Here is an 11,867-nt window from a genome sequence, read left to right on the forward strand (position 1 = left end):
TTTATAAAAATTTTGGAAACAGATACGAGTTTGCTAATTTTTTGAAGTGCCAAGTAAGAGCATTAAGATAAATAAATAGCCATTTTCATCTTCTATTACTCTCCTTTTGTTGTTGTTGTTGGTGGTGGTTGTGTGTCCTGGAGTCAGTTCCAATTCACAGGGACCCTGTATAGGATTTCTGAGGCCGTAAATCTTCATGGGAGCAGAAAGTCTCATCTTTCTCCCATGGAATGGCTGGTAGTTTCAAATTGCTGACCTTGAGGTTAGCAGCCTGACTCTTAACCACTACGCTACCAGAGCTCCTTCTTTTTGTTGTGAGGTGCCCATCAATTTGATTCTGACTTGTAGTAACCCTATGTGTGTCAAGGAAGAACTGTATCTTTAATAGTAAAATGTATGAAGCAAACAGTAAAATATATGAAGGGCTTACTCTCAGAGTAAAGGCCAGGCTTTCACATTGGATATATTTAGCTTTACAGAAACTCATATTGAATAGGGCATTTGGAAATTTCTGCTTTAAGATATGTAAGAGCAGTTTACAATCTTACTAGGAACATGAGACTAAAACACTAACTGGTTACAATAATCCAATACAAGCTTTCAGTTCTACATACAGCTTCCTCAGAAGCAGAGTCTCCCTGTCTGAAGGGCGATCATTACTTAGTTCTCTTCCTTATTTCTAATTTTTCGAAGGACAAAACCTGTGAAATCATCAACTGGTAGGCGGTTGGCAAATAGATTTTATATGCAATATTCGCTTTTGCCAACTCTCCCCTCCACCCCATTTTATTAGCTGATGAGTAAGTTAAAGACTTATTAAGCCAAATGCTGGGTAAGTTTCTCAAGTGTTGGGAGCATGTGAGAGGAGTGGGCAAAGATAAAACCAGCAGGTATTGCAAAGCATACGCAGGCAAAGGGAGAGCTGAACCAAACTAGGAAGGAGTTGGGACAAGTAAATACAACTTTATAGCATTTGGGTTTGGAAGCATCTTCCTTACATAGATCTAGGAAACCACTGGTAATAGTTTCCCTCTGTGGTTCAGATCGCTATTTCAGACCTGAAGAGTGGGGCTATACTTAGTTGTGGCTTACCACGGTCTTGGTAGGAAGGAGAGTGGCGTCTATGAGTTTGAAAAGAGCACAGTCTGCTTTGCGATCAGAATAGAGTTGGAATACAAGCTCAGAAGAACTGTTCCAATAGGAGTCCCAGAGCTCCTGAGAGCTAGACCAGCCCAGAGAGATGGTCTTGCTTTACCCTGTCATTTCATGGCAACAAAAGGAAAGTGAAAATGGAAAATTTCAACTCTTAAGTCACTATATTCCAAGTTCCTTTTTATAATACCTGGCATTGAGCTTTTTAGCCTTACAGTCACTTCATAAGTCAAACCAACCAACCAACGAACCAACCAACAAAAAACTTACAATGGCTAAGCAGACCGAGTTATCTCATTCTTTCATAAAGTCTTCTTTTCACCACTATTAGTGGTATCACTTGTCTGTCTTCTTCCTTACATTTAGGCTCATCTCTGATTCCTTCATTCCCCTCTTATTCACTTACTCACTAATTCACTCAACAACACTTTATTTAGTAACAACCATGAGCCAAAGTTCTGGAAACAGAGAACTGAGTGAACTATATATAATCTTACCCCTGAGAAGCTCATAGGCTCATAAATAATGATGTGGGATAAATAAATGTAAGATAAATTCACCATGCTTTGGGAGCTAAGAGGAAGACATTTTAGTGCGTAACAGTGGGGAGAGAGTAGGGAGTGCGAGAGGTCGGAGAAGGCTCCCAGAGAAGTGACCACTGACCAGGAGAGAGTTTAAAGGTAATGATGGGAGAGTTCTTAGCAGAAACTGGCAAAGGCATAGAGTTCTATATGTCCCTCAAATAATTTCCACTCTGCTAATTAAAAATTGGGTCTCCTTCCTGCCTTAATATTAGACAGTGTTCCTTTGTGCATGTGTTAATATCAGCTTTCTGTTCATTCAGAAATTTATTTTTTAAATGTTCTTAATGTCTTATCTTTCTGTAATTGAACACATTTCAAAAACAACCCAAACTTATCCTTATCCAAGCTTTTGAAAAAGATTTTTTTTCTTTAGAGTTCTACCATTGCTCTTCTTTGAATTAAACTTTTTAAAAAAGTGGATCTAAATAAAAATAACTGGCATTAGGAGTCAGAACTAAAGAAGAGAGCATTCTTTTGCCCAGTCAGAATAGAAAGTGGGGAAGACTGTTTTCAAACTGCCTAAGTCAATTTATATTTAGACAAGTGGAGCTGTTTGCACCTGTCAGAGCTGCAGATGTATTCTGGGTGCATTATGTTACCTGGGGCCCTCTGCCCCTTTCAGATTCCACTGAAATTGACTTGCAAGGTCATGTTTTATGAGGACAGACAGTTGAATACTAACAGAGGGGTTCTGTAAGCCTCTGACTGTGGAGAATGTGTCCTCAGCAATACAGGAAACAAAAAGCTGTGATTTCATCTAGAATAAGAGTATGTAGAACCTTGAGTAGTTTATAGCAGCTAAACTGCTGGAGCCCATTAGAGCATTTATCTCACTGCTGAGGGCTTTTGAGTTCCTGGATGAGGCTCACTCTTTTAAATGTTATGTGAATACAGAACAGTTTCCATTCAATAGTTTTATACTTTATGCACTGCTTTATGTGAATTCACTATGACATCTTATACAATTGAATATCTTATTTTTTATTCATGAGTTCTTTTCAATGTGAGTATATTAGTGTCATAATTTTTCTATAATATGATTTTTAATCGCCACATGTTGTTGTTGTTGTTAGGTGCCATTGATATGGTACCAACTCATAGTGACCCTATGCACAGCAGAACGAAACACTGCCCGATCCTGGGCTAACCTCACTATTGTTGCCACGCTTGAGTCCATTGATGCTGCCACCTGGCCAATCCATCTCGTTGGGGGTCTTCCTCATTTTCTCTGAGCTTCCACCTTGCCAAACATGATATCTTTCTCCAGCGACTGGTCCCTCCTGACAATATGTCCGAAGTATGAGACACGGAGTTTGGCCATCTTGGCCTCCAAGGAGCACTCTGGCCTCACTTCTTCCAAAATGGATCTATTGGTTCTTTTGGCAACCCATGGCACTTTCAATATTCTCCTCCAACACCATAACTCAAAAGCATCAATTCTTGTATGGTCTTCCTTATTTACTGTCCAGCTTTCTCATGCATATGAGGTTATTGAAAATACCATGGCTTGGGTCAGGCGCACCTTAATCCTCAAGCTGACATCTTGCTCTTCAATACTTTAAAAAGGTCTTGTGCGGCAGATTTGCTTAAAGCAATACATTATTTGATTTCTTGACTGCTGCTTCCATAACTGTTGATAGTTGATCCAAGAAGAATGAAGTCCTTGACAACTTCAATCTTTTCTCCATTGATGAGATGATAATGGCCACATAATATTCCTTAATTAAATATTTTCAAATCTTATTTAACTATTTTCTTATGGCCAGATATTTAGAGTCTTTATATGTTTTCCATATTATAAGTAACACCGTCATAACCATCTTTATATTTAAATCTTTGCTCAGATCCTGGATTATTTCCTATAACCCTATTTCTCACAGGGTGTGGCACTATAGGATAAGCGCTAGCATACAAAGTCATTTGAACTGCAAGGGCAGTGGTTCAACCTCACCAGCTGCTCCTTGGAAACCCTATACAGGGTCACTATGACTCAGAATCAACTCAACGGCGCTTAACAACAACAACAGCATAGACATGCTTCAGATTCTTGATTCATATTGCCAAATTGATTTTTAAAAAGGTTCATACTTGGGAAAATTAAGAGTTATGTAATCATAATTCTATTAAGGTCTTAGTTTATGACTTTAGGATAATTATACCTCATCTTACAAAAAAAACAATTATGATAAATTTTGCTAATGAATTATACATATGCTCTGTGTTTGTATGAAAATAGCTACACACATCTTTTGTTTTAGCTTTGAATCTCAACGTTCACAGCCACATTATTGATTTAAATGGTATTAAGTGGTGGCCCGTCTTGGAGAAAGATAGATGGAGAGACTGGCAACTAGGGAATATTATCTTGCCACAGACTTAAAAAGAATTAGGCAGAGCCTGGTATATATTTATATTCTTTGCTCGTTCATCTCCTATTCATGACTGGTGTGGTCATAAATTATATTTAAACAAGTAGCTCTCTCTATATATACACATATCCGATATATAACAAAGTTACATCCAGAATTTCATGACAGTGCCATGCATTTTTGTTAGCAGAAAAATATGTCAAGCTTCTTTTAGGATTGTGACAGACCATTTGGCTATTGACTGAATGCCTTTTATACCTGGGATGTCTGTTGCATGCTTCTGGGGTCAAATGACTGGGATACAGCAAGCACTACGTGTTTTGTATAAGCAATTATATTTCAACTGGTTCGGTCCTGACATTTACAAAACTGCCTGGACCATACTCTCAGGAACATGCAATGATATACATTCATATTAAGAATACAATAACTCAATTGAGGACTGAGTGAGAAAAATATTTATGCACAGTGATTCCTAAATATACACCACTATGTTTTCCAGCAGCCTTTAATTTTCTATCACTCCTCTTTTTCTTTGAAATTCAATGTCAGAAGCTGAACTGACTTCATGGTTTTCCTTATGATTATTTGATATGCTCTAGAGAATTGTGACTTAAAGACTGCATTCTTTCTTCTTGAAACTCAGGGTAACATTTTCAGTACACAGACTGTTTTGGAGGTGGAAATCAAGCATTTAAAATCCAAAGGTCACACATGTTCCTGATCCTGCTCACATTCGCCACGAAGCAGAAATCTTAGAGAGCAGAGGGGACGTTATAGCCTGATATGATTATTTCACAAACTGTACTATAAAATGTAGACAACAATAGTGCATTTGTTGTACTATTCAGGTTTGTTAAAAAAAAAAAAAAAATTGCACTTAACCAAAAACAACAATCTAGTAACTAGCTACTTGTATGAGTCTTATTTGGTGAGTAGCCAGAACTATAAAATATACAAAGTCAAACTTTAACACTGCTTCCATCCAAACCTTGGAGATGGCATTGTTCCTATTTTTCTCTGTTAATTCCTTGGTTAATTTCAAATGGAAACTGCCCCTAAATGTAGGGTCCTTTGGAGACTCTTTATTTTTTACATGACCCATTGTGTCAAAAAGTGCTGTTTATCCTTTATGTCCTTTCTTTCCTGACTTTGACCCTGTTTTTTTTCTTCTCTCTCTCTCTCTTTTTTTTTTTTTTTTTTTGGTATATAAAGTCTAGAAAATTCTTTCTCCTAACATCAATAAATAAGTACTTCTCTTTCTCGGTCTTTCTTTTTCAAATCAGCATTATCCACATAAAATATGTAAGGAGGTTTCTGGGTTAGCTTCCTGCTAAAATGCCTACCAATACTCAAACCTGCTGGCATCGAGTTGATTCTAACTCATAGCGACCCGATACAGGGTTTCTGAGACCATAAATCTTTATGTGTGCAGACAGCCTCATCTTTTTCCCACAGAGTGGCTGATAATTTGAAACGCTACCTTGCACTTAGCAACCCAATGCCTAGGTTAAAATACCTAATGTTGTTATGTGCCGTGGAGTCGATTCCAACTCATTGTGACCCTGCACAGTGTTTCCCTGGCTGTAAATCTTTACCGGAGCAGAAAGCCTCATCTTTCTCCCGCGGAACAGGTGGTAGTTTCAAACTGCTGAACTTGTGGTTTGCAGCCTGGTTCGTAACCACAACGCTACCAGAGCTCCTTAAAATACCTAATAGACACATAAAATGATGAAGACACACATGATCCCAACGCTCCTGTGGTGGTGGTGGTGTGCCGTGGAGTTGTTCCTACTCATAGTGACCCTGCATAGGGTTTTGAGTCTGTAAGTAAATCTTTACGGGAGCAGAAAGCCTCACCTTTCTTCCACGGAACTACTGGTAGTTTTGAACTGTTGACCTTGAGGTCATAACCACTACGCTACCAGAATTCCTTTCCCTACACTTTAGAGATAATAAAATACAGTGGTCAAGAGCTCTGTCATCTAATGATTGTATCTACAGCTTTAGAATATGACTCTGCCACAAAGGAACTGTGGACCTTGGGAAACTACTTAGCCCTCTTTATGCCTCTGTATCTTTATTTGTAAAAATGCCAGCCTATTAGTGAAATTCTGAAGATTTCCTGGAACACCGTGTGTAACTTGGATGACATATGCTACAAAACCCAGCTACAAGACAAGACACCTGTCTTCAATATTCTAAATACAGTAGAAGCTGGAACTGATCCCGCACTTGCCAAGGTCAGCAAGAAGCTTAATATCAGTCTGTTTATGCAACCTAAGAAAAGTGGAAACAGAACTTTTGTTCTTACTTCTCTGGCCACGGCCCTTAAAGCTCACAGCTCCTGCTGCCTCTGAAGCTCCAAGAGGTCAGCTCCCACCACCTCTTGGAGCTGCTGCTCATGGCAGGGTTCAGTGGGGACCACTTAGAGGCCTGATGTGAAGTCTTTCAGAGACACCACCTGAGCAGGGGCTCTGTTTCTACTGCCTGTGGAAAACTCAGACTGCACAATTTGGAGATTCTGGGGATTCACCACCAATCTGCCCTAGACCTTTCTGTAAATCCATAGAAGAGGCCAGATCTGTGTCCTCCCACTTCTCAGCAGTTGTGGACCTTTCCCAGAAGCACTCAGGATTCCCAAACAAATGCGTATATGGGTATATTTCCACAGATAGGCTCCTGAAATACAAAAAAAGCTGTAATATCCTCTTTGGAACTGAAAAAAGTCAAGACCTTAGAAAAACAAAGTCCTAGTTTTCTCTTCTGTGTAAGGTGTTGGGGTGCATGAGAATAAACCACACATGTTTATGCCGCTGTATTTGTAAGGAGTCCTGGTGTGACTCTGTAGGATAAGTGCACGACCTCAAGGTGGTGGTGGTGGTGGTTATGTGCTGAGAAGTCGGTTCCGACTCATAGCGACCCACCCTGTACAGGGTTTCCGAGGCTGTAAATCGTTATGGGAGCAGAAAGCCTCATCTTTCTCCTGCGGAACAGCTGGTAGTTTCGAACTGCAGACCTTAAGGTTCACAGCCTGATTCGTAACAACTATGCTACCAGAGCTCCTTGAACCTCACGGTAGGCAGTTCAAACTTACCAGCCGCACCTTGGAAACCATATACTGGGCTTCTATGAGTTAGAACTGACTCAATGGCACTTAACAACAACAAATATTTGCAAAGTATCAATCACATAAGAAATATTCCAAGGACATTATTAGTTTGCTAAATATCCCCTCATTGGAAGATAAGTAAACACTATGCCAACTACTAAGATGTACCTTATAAAACAAGAGAGAGGTATATTTCTAAAGACTCTGGAAAGAAGAAGATCTTGTAAACAAGTGTACTATAGGAACCAGAGAAAACTATTAAAAATACTTTAGACTTTAAGAAGACATATTCTTTATGGATTACAGAAAACCATGTGGAGAGAAAAGCCTCAGATGAAAAGTTAGCTCGACAAGATACAAAGAGAGAAGAGATAATGGTAGTTGGCAAAAACTTAATCGAATTACATGGAGTTAGAAACAAGCAAAATTAACAATGCTGCAAATGGACTAAATGATTTGGCAGTTAAATTAGAAAGGTCTAGCAGGATAAACAGGCAGTTCCCAATGTAAAAATTATGGCATATATTTTAGTTACAATATACAAACCAAGCCTAGGATAGTTTTGTTTCTGTCCATCTTATTGTAAGTTATATATTACAGTGCATAATTTGCTGGTGTTATCATTAGATGTTCACTTGCAGATGTTCAAAGATCAGAATTGTACATATACTGACAATAAAATGAAAACTATTTTTAAAAAATCTATATTTTACTTACATCAGAATCAATTGATTGTAGTCATCACAATGAAACCCTATCATCAGTTGGGTACCTAGATAAGAAAAGAAGAGCTAGAAATTGGAGAAAATAAATGATTACTGAGAAAAGAGGCAGATACTGAGAATGAAAATCAAATTAAATAATTTTAGTATTACTAAGGAAGAAACCAGGACAATAGAAGTAAAAATGATAATCATTTTATTGAAGAAAAACATTTGCAAGCTAGAAAGATAGGAGAGTCTATAAATGAATAGGATCACATATTCCAGATAAAACTACTAGAAAAAGTAAGAAAGAAAAAGGTTCACACCTGAATACATACTGACATTTTTTAATTACAAGGACCAAAAAAAAAAAAAAAGAAGTTGTTCTACAAGTATCCAGGCGGAAAATAACCAATCACCCTAAGTTCAAATTGTTGAAGTTATTGAAGGTAGAGCAAATACTAGACTGATTTTAGACCTCTTTGTAGATAGAAAGTCATAAAGAAGCATCTAAAGGGATTTTATATTCAGGCAAGTTGATTTTCATGTGTTAACAACCCCTCTTTATAATATTTTCCAATTTTCTTACCATATCCTCCTCATATTACAAAATATAATGATGAGTCTGATTAATATTGGGAAAAAAACGCAGTTATTAAATTTTATCCACCCTGGTAATTTAATTCCTTGATGAAGTTCTATAGTTGCAAATAAAAGTTTATTTTTTGCCAACCCATATCTCTGTGTATGAATACTTTGGTTGTAACAGTCCTCTAATCTGGCAGTGGTAGTGTTATTTGCTGCTGAGAAAAGTGGTCTCCCTCCCTGTGACTTTTTAGGCCTCACCTCTTTCACTTCAGGGGTGGTCCTATTGTTTTCCTTGTCAATGGGAATGTATACTTTGTGGGTGTAGTGTTTGCTCAGGTGGAAGAGCTCAGCATACGAAGTCTTTGCACTCAAAACGCTGAGACTTTAGTTTATAAACCATGTTGAAAAACAGTAGACTATTAGAGCTTAAAGGACTTTATGTGTCTCTAGTCTAGCACCCTCAGTTTATAGGTGAGGAAAGAGACCCAGAAAGGTGTTACCACATGTTTAAAGTCAGAATCAGGTAATGTTTGTTATGGGACTTTTTGTTAGTTACCATTAAGTTGATTCTGACTTGTGGCGATCCCTTGTACAACAGAATGGAATATTGTCTAGTCCTGCTATGTCTTTAGGATCCTTGGTATGTTTGAGTCTATTGTTGCGGATATTCTATATTCTGAGTGAATTCCAACCTAAGGGGTTCATCTTCCAGCAATACATAGGACAATATTCTATTGGGATGCATTAGGTTTGCTTTGGCTAATTTTTGCAAGTAGCTCTTCAGACTTCTCATCTTGGTCTGTGTTCATCTGAAAGTTCCACCAAAATATATCTACCATGGGTGACTGTACTGGTATTTTAAATGCTAGTGGCATAGTTTCTAGCATCCCAGCAACACACAAAATATTAAAGTGAAACAAACTGACAAACAAGTGGTGAAAATTGGAATTAGGCTCCTGGGTTTTATGCATCTGTTGTTGTTGTTGTAATGTGCCGTGGAGTCGGTTCCGACTCATAGTGACTCTGTACAGGGTTTCCGAGGCTGTAAATCTTTACTGGAGCAGAATGTCTCATCTTTCTCCCGCGGAACGGCTGGTAGTTTCGAACTGCTGACCCTGAGGTTCACAGCCCGATGCATAACCACTACACTACCACCAGTTAATTCTGATAGGCATGATGTACTAACAGACCCTTAAGAGCCAGCCTTTACCATGAGGATCAGTATGGGAATACAGTTTTACAATGCATTGTTGCTGTCATTATAGCAACCGATGAATGTGGACTATCTTTTCAAGGAAGAAATGAAATGTTTGGACAATGACAAAATGAAATTTCTTTTTGGTTTATTTGAACTTGCTGCTCAATTTGATCCACTTTTAGCAGGTCACATCTCAAAATGGTTAACAAAGAAAAGGGTTCTTCATTGTACAAGAGGTTTTCAAAAAGCTTATGGAGAAAATGGAATGAAAAGATAATGGACTTTTTCCATGAACTTTTTGAAACCCCCTCACATATGTTTTGTCATGTTGTGACTCTACTCTGTAAGATAATACGCTGGACAACATCTTTTAACCACAAGGTCGTCAGTTAAAACCCACCAGCTTCTCCTTGGAAACCCTATACGGGATCGCTATGTGTCAGAACTGTCTCAACAGCACATATATCTAAAACAATATACAGACAATTAATAAACCTAATAAGTGATAAAGTTCAATCAACTATTTTCAGTGAAATATGTACAAAGGGGTTTCTAAATGTTCACTGAAAAGTTAATAATCTTTTAATACCATTTTCCCATGAACTTTTAAAAGCCCTCTCATATAGTTTGATATTTCAGTTTGTCTGTAGAGTCTACTCATGATCTATCCCATACAGATCAGCTAAGCATTGCTTTAAGATGCATCACTTCAACAGACAGAAAACCTGTTGAATAATTAATCACATTTACTAACTAAAAAAGCCATACAGGTGAAGAAACTGCAAATCAAATACTTCATTATTTATGTGAAGTTTGGAAAAATGGATTTGGGAAAGTACAGAGGCTAGTCCTATGAAAATGCTGACAATATGTTATAAAGGCATGCAACAGAAAATTTTAGAACATAATGAATATGACATTTTCAAACCGTGTGCTGTACATTAACTAAATCTTATAAGATATGTTGCTATTAGGTGCCATTGAATCAGTTCTGATTCATAGCGATTCTATGCACAACAGAATGAAACACTGCCCTGTCCTACACCATCCTCACAATCGTTGATAAGCCTGAGCCCACTGTGGCTGCCACTGTGCCAATGCATCTTGTTGGAGGGGTGTTCCACTGTTTCACAAACTTTCCATTTTCCCAAGCATGATGTCCTTCTCCAGGAACTGTCCCTCTAGAAAACATGTCCAAAGTCTGAGAGACGATGTCTCACCATCTTGGCTTCTGAGGAGCTTTCTGGCTGTACTTCTTCCAATACAGATTTGTTTGTTCTTCTGGCAATCCATGGTACTTTCAATCTTTGTATCCAATACCATAGCAAGAATGCAGCAATTCTTCTACAGTCCTTCTTATTCACTGTTCAACTTCCACACACATATGAGGTTATTAAAATAGTCTTGGATCAGACACACTATTGTGTTCAAACTTATATCTTTGTTCTTGAACACTTTTAAAAAGGTCTTGTGCAGCAGATTTGTCTAATGGAATACGTTACTTGATTGCTGCTCCCATGAATGTTGATTGAGGAACTAAGCAAAAGGAAGTTTTTGATAACTTCAATCATCTCTCCATTTGTCATGTTATTTATTGGTCCAGTGGTGGATATATTTTTTTTTTTCTTTACATTGAAGTGCAATCCATACTGAAGATTTTAATCGTCATCAGTATTTTAAGTCCTCTTCGCTGCCAGCAAGCAAGACATCTGCATATCACAGATTGTTAATGAGTCTTCCTCCAATCCTAATGCCATGTTCTTTTTCATATAATCCAGCTTCTTGGATTATTTGCTCAGCATGCAGATTGAACAATATGGTGAAAGAATAAAACACTGATATGCAGCTTTCCTGATTTTAAATCATTCATTATTTTCTTGTTCCTTTTGAATGACTGTCCCTTGGTCTATGTACAGGTTCCTCATAAGCACCATCAAGTGCTCTGGAATACCCATTTTTTTACAATGTTATCTATAGCTTGTCATGATCCACACAGTCAAAGGTTTTCATGAAGTCAATAAAGCACAGATAAACTTCTTTTTTGTCATTCTCTGTTTTCGGCCAAGATCCATCTGACATCAGTAATGATATTCCTAATTTCGTGTTCTCTTCTGAATTCAGCTTGAATTTCTGGCAGTTCCCTGCTGGTGCACTGTTCCA

Source organism: Chrysochloris asiatica, unplaced genomic scaffold (genome assembly GCF_000296735.1).
Source record: "Chrysochloris asiatica unplaced genomic scaffold, ChrAsi1.0 scaffold00011, whole genome shotgun sequence".
NCBI lineage: Eukaryota > Metazoa > Chordata > Mammalia > Afrosoricida > Chrysochloridae > Chrysochloris > Chrysochloris asiatica.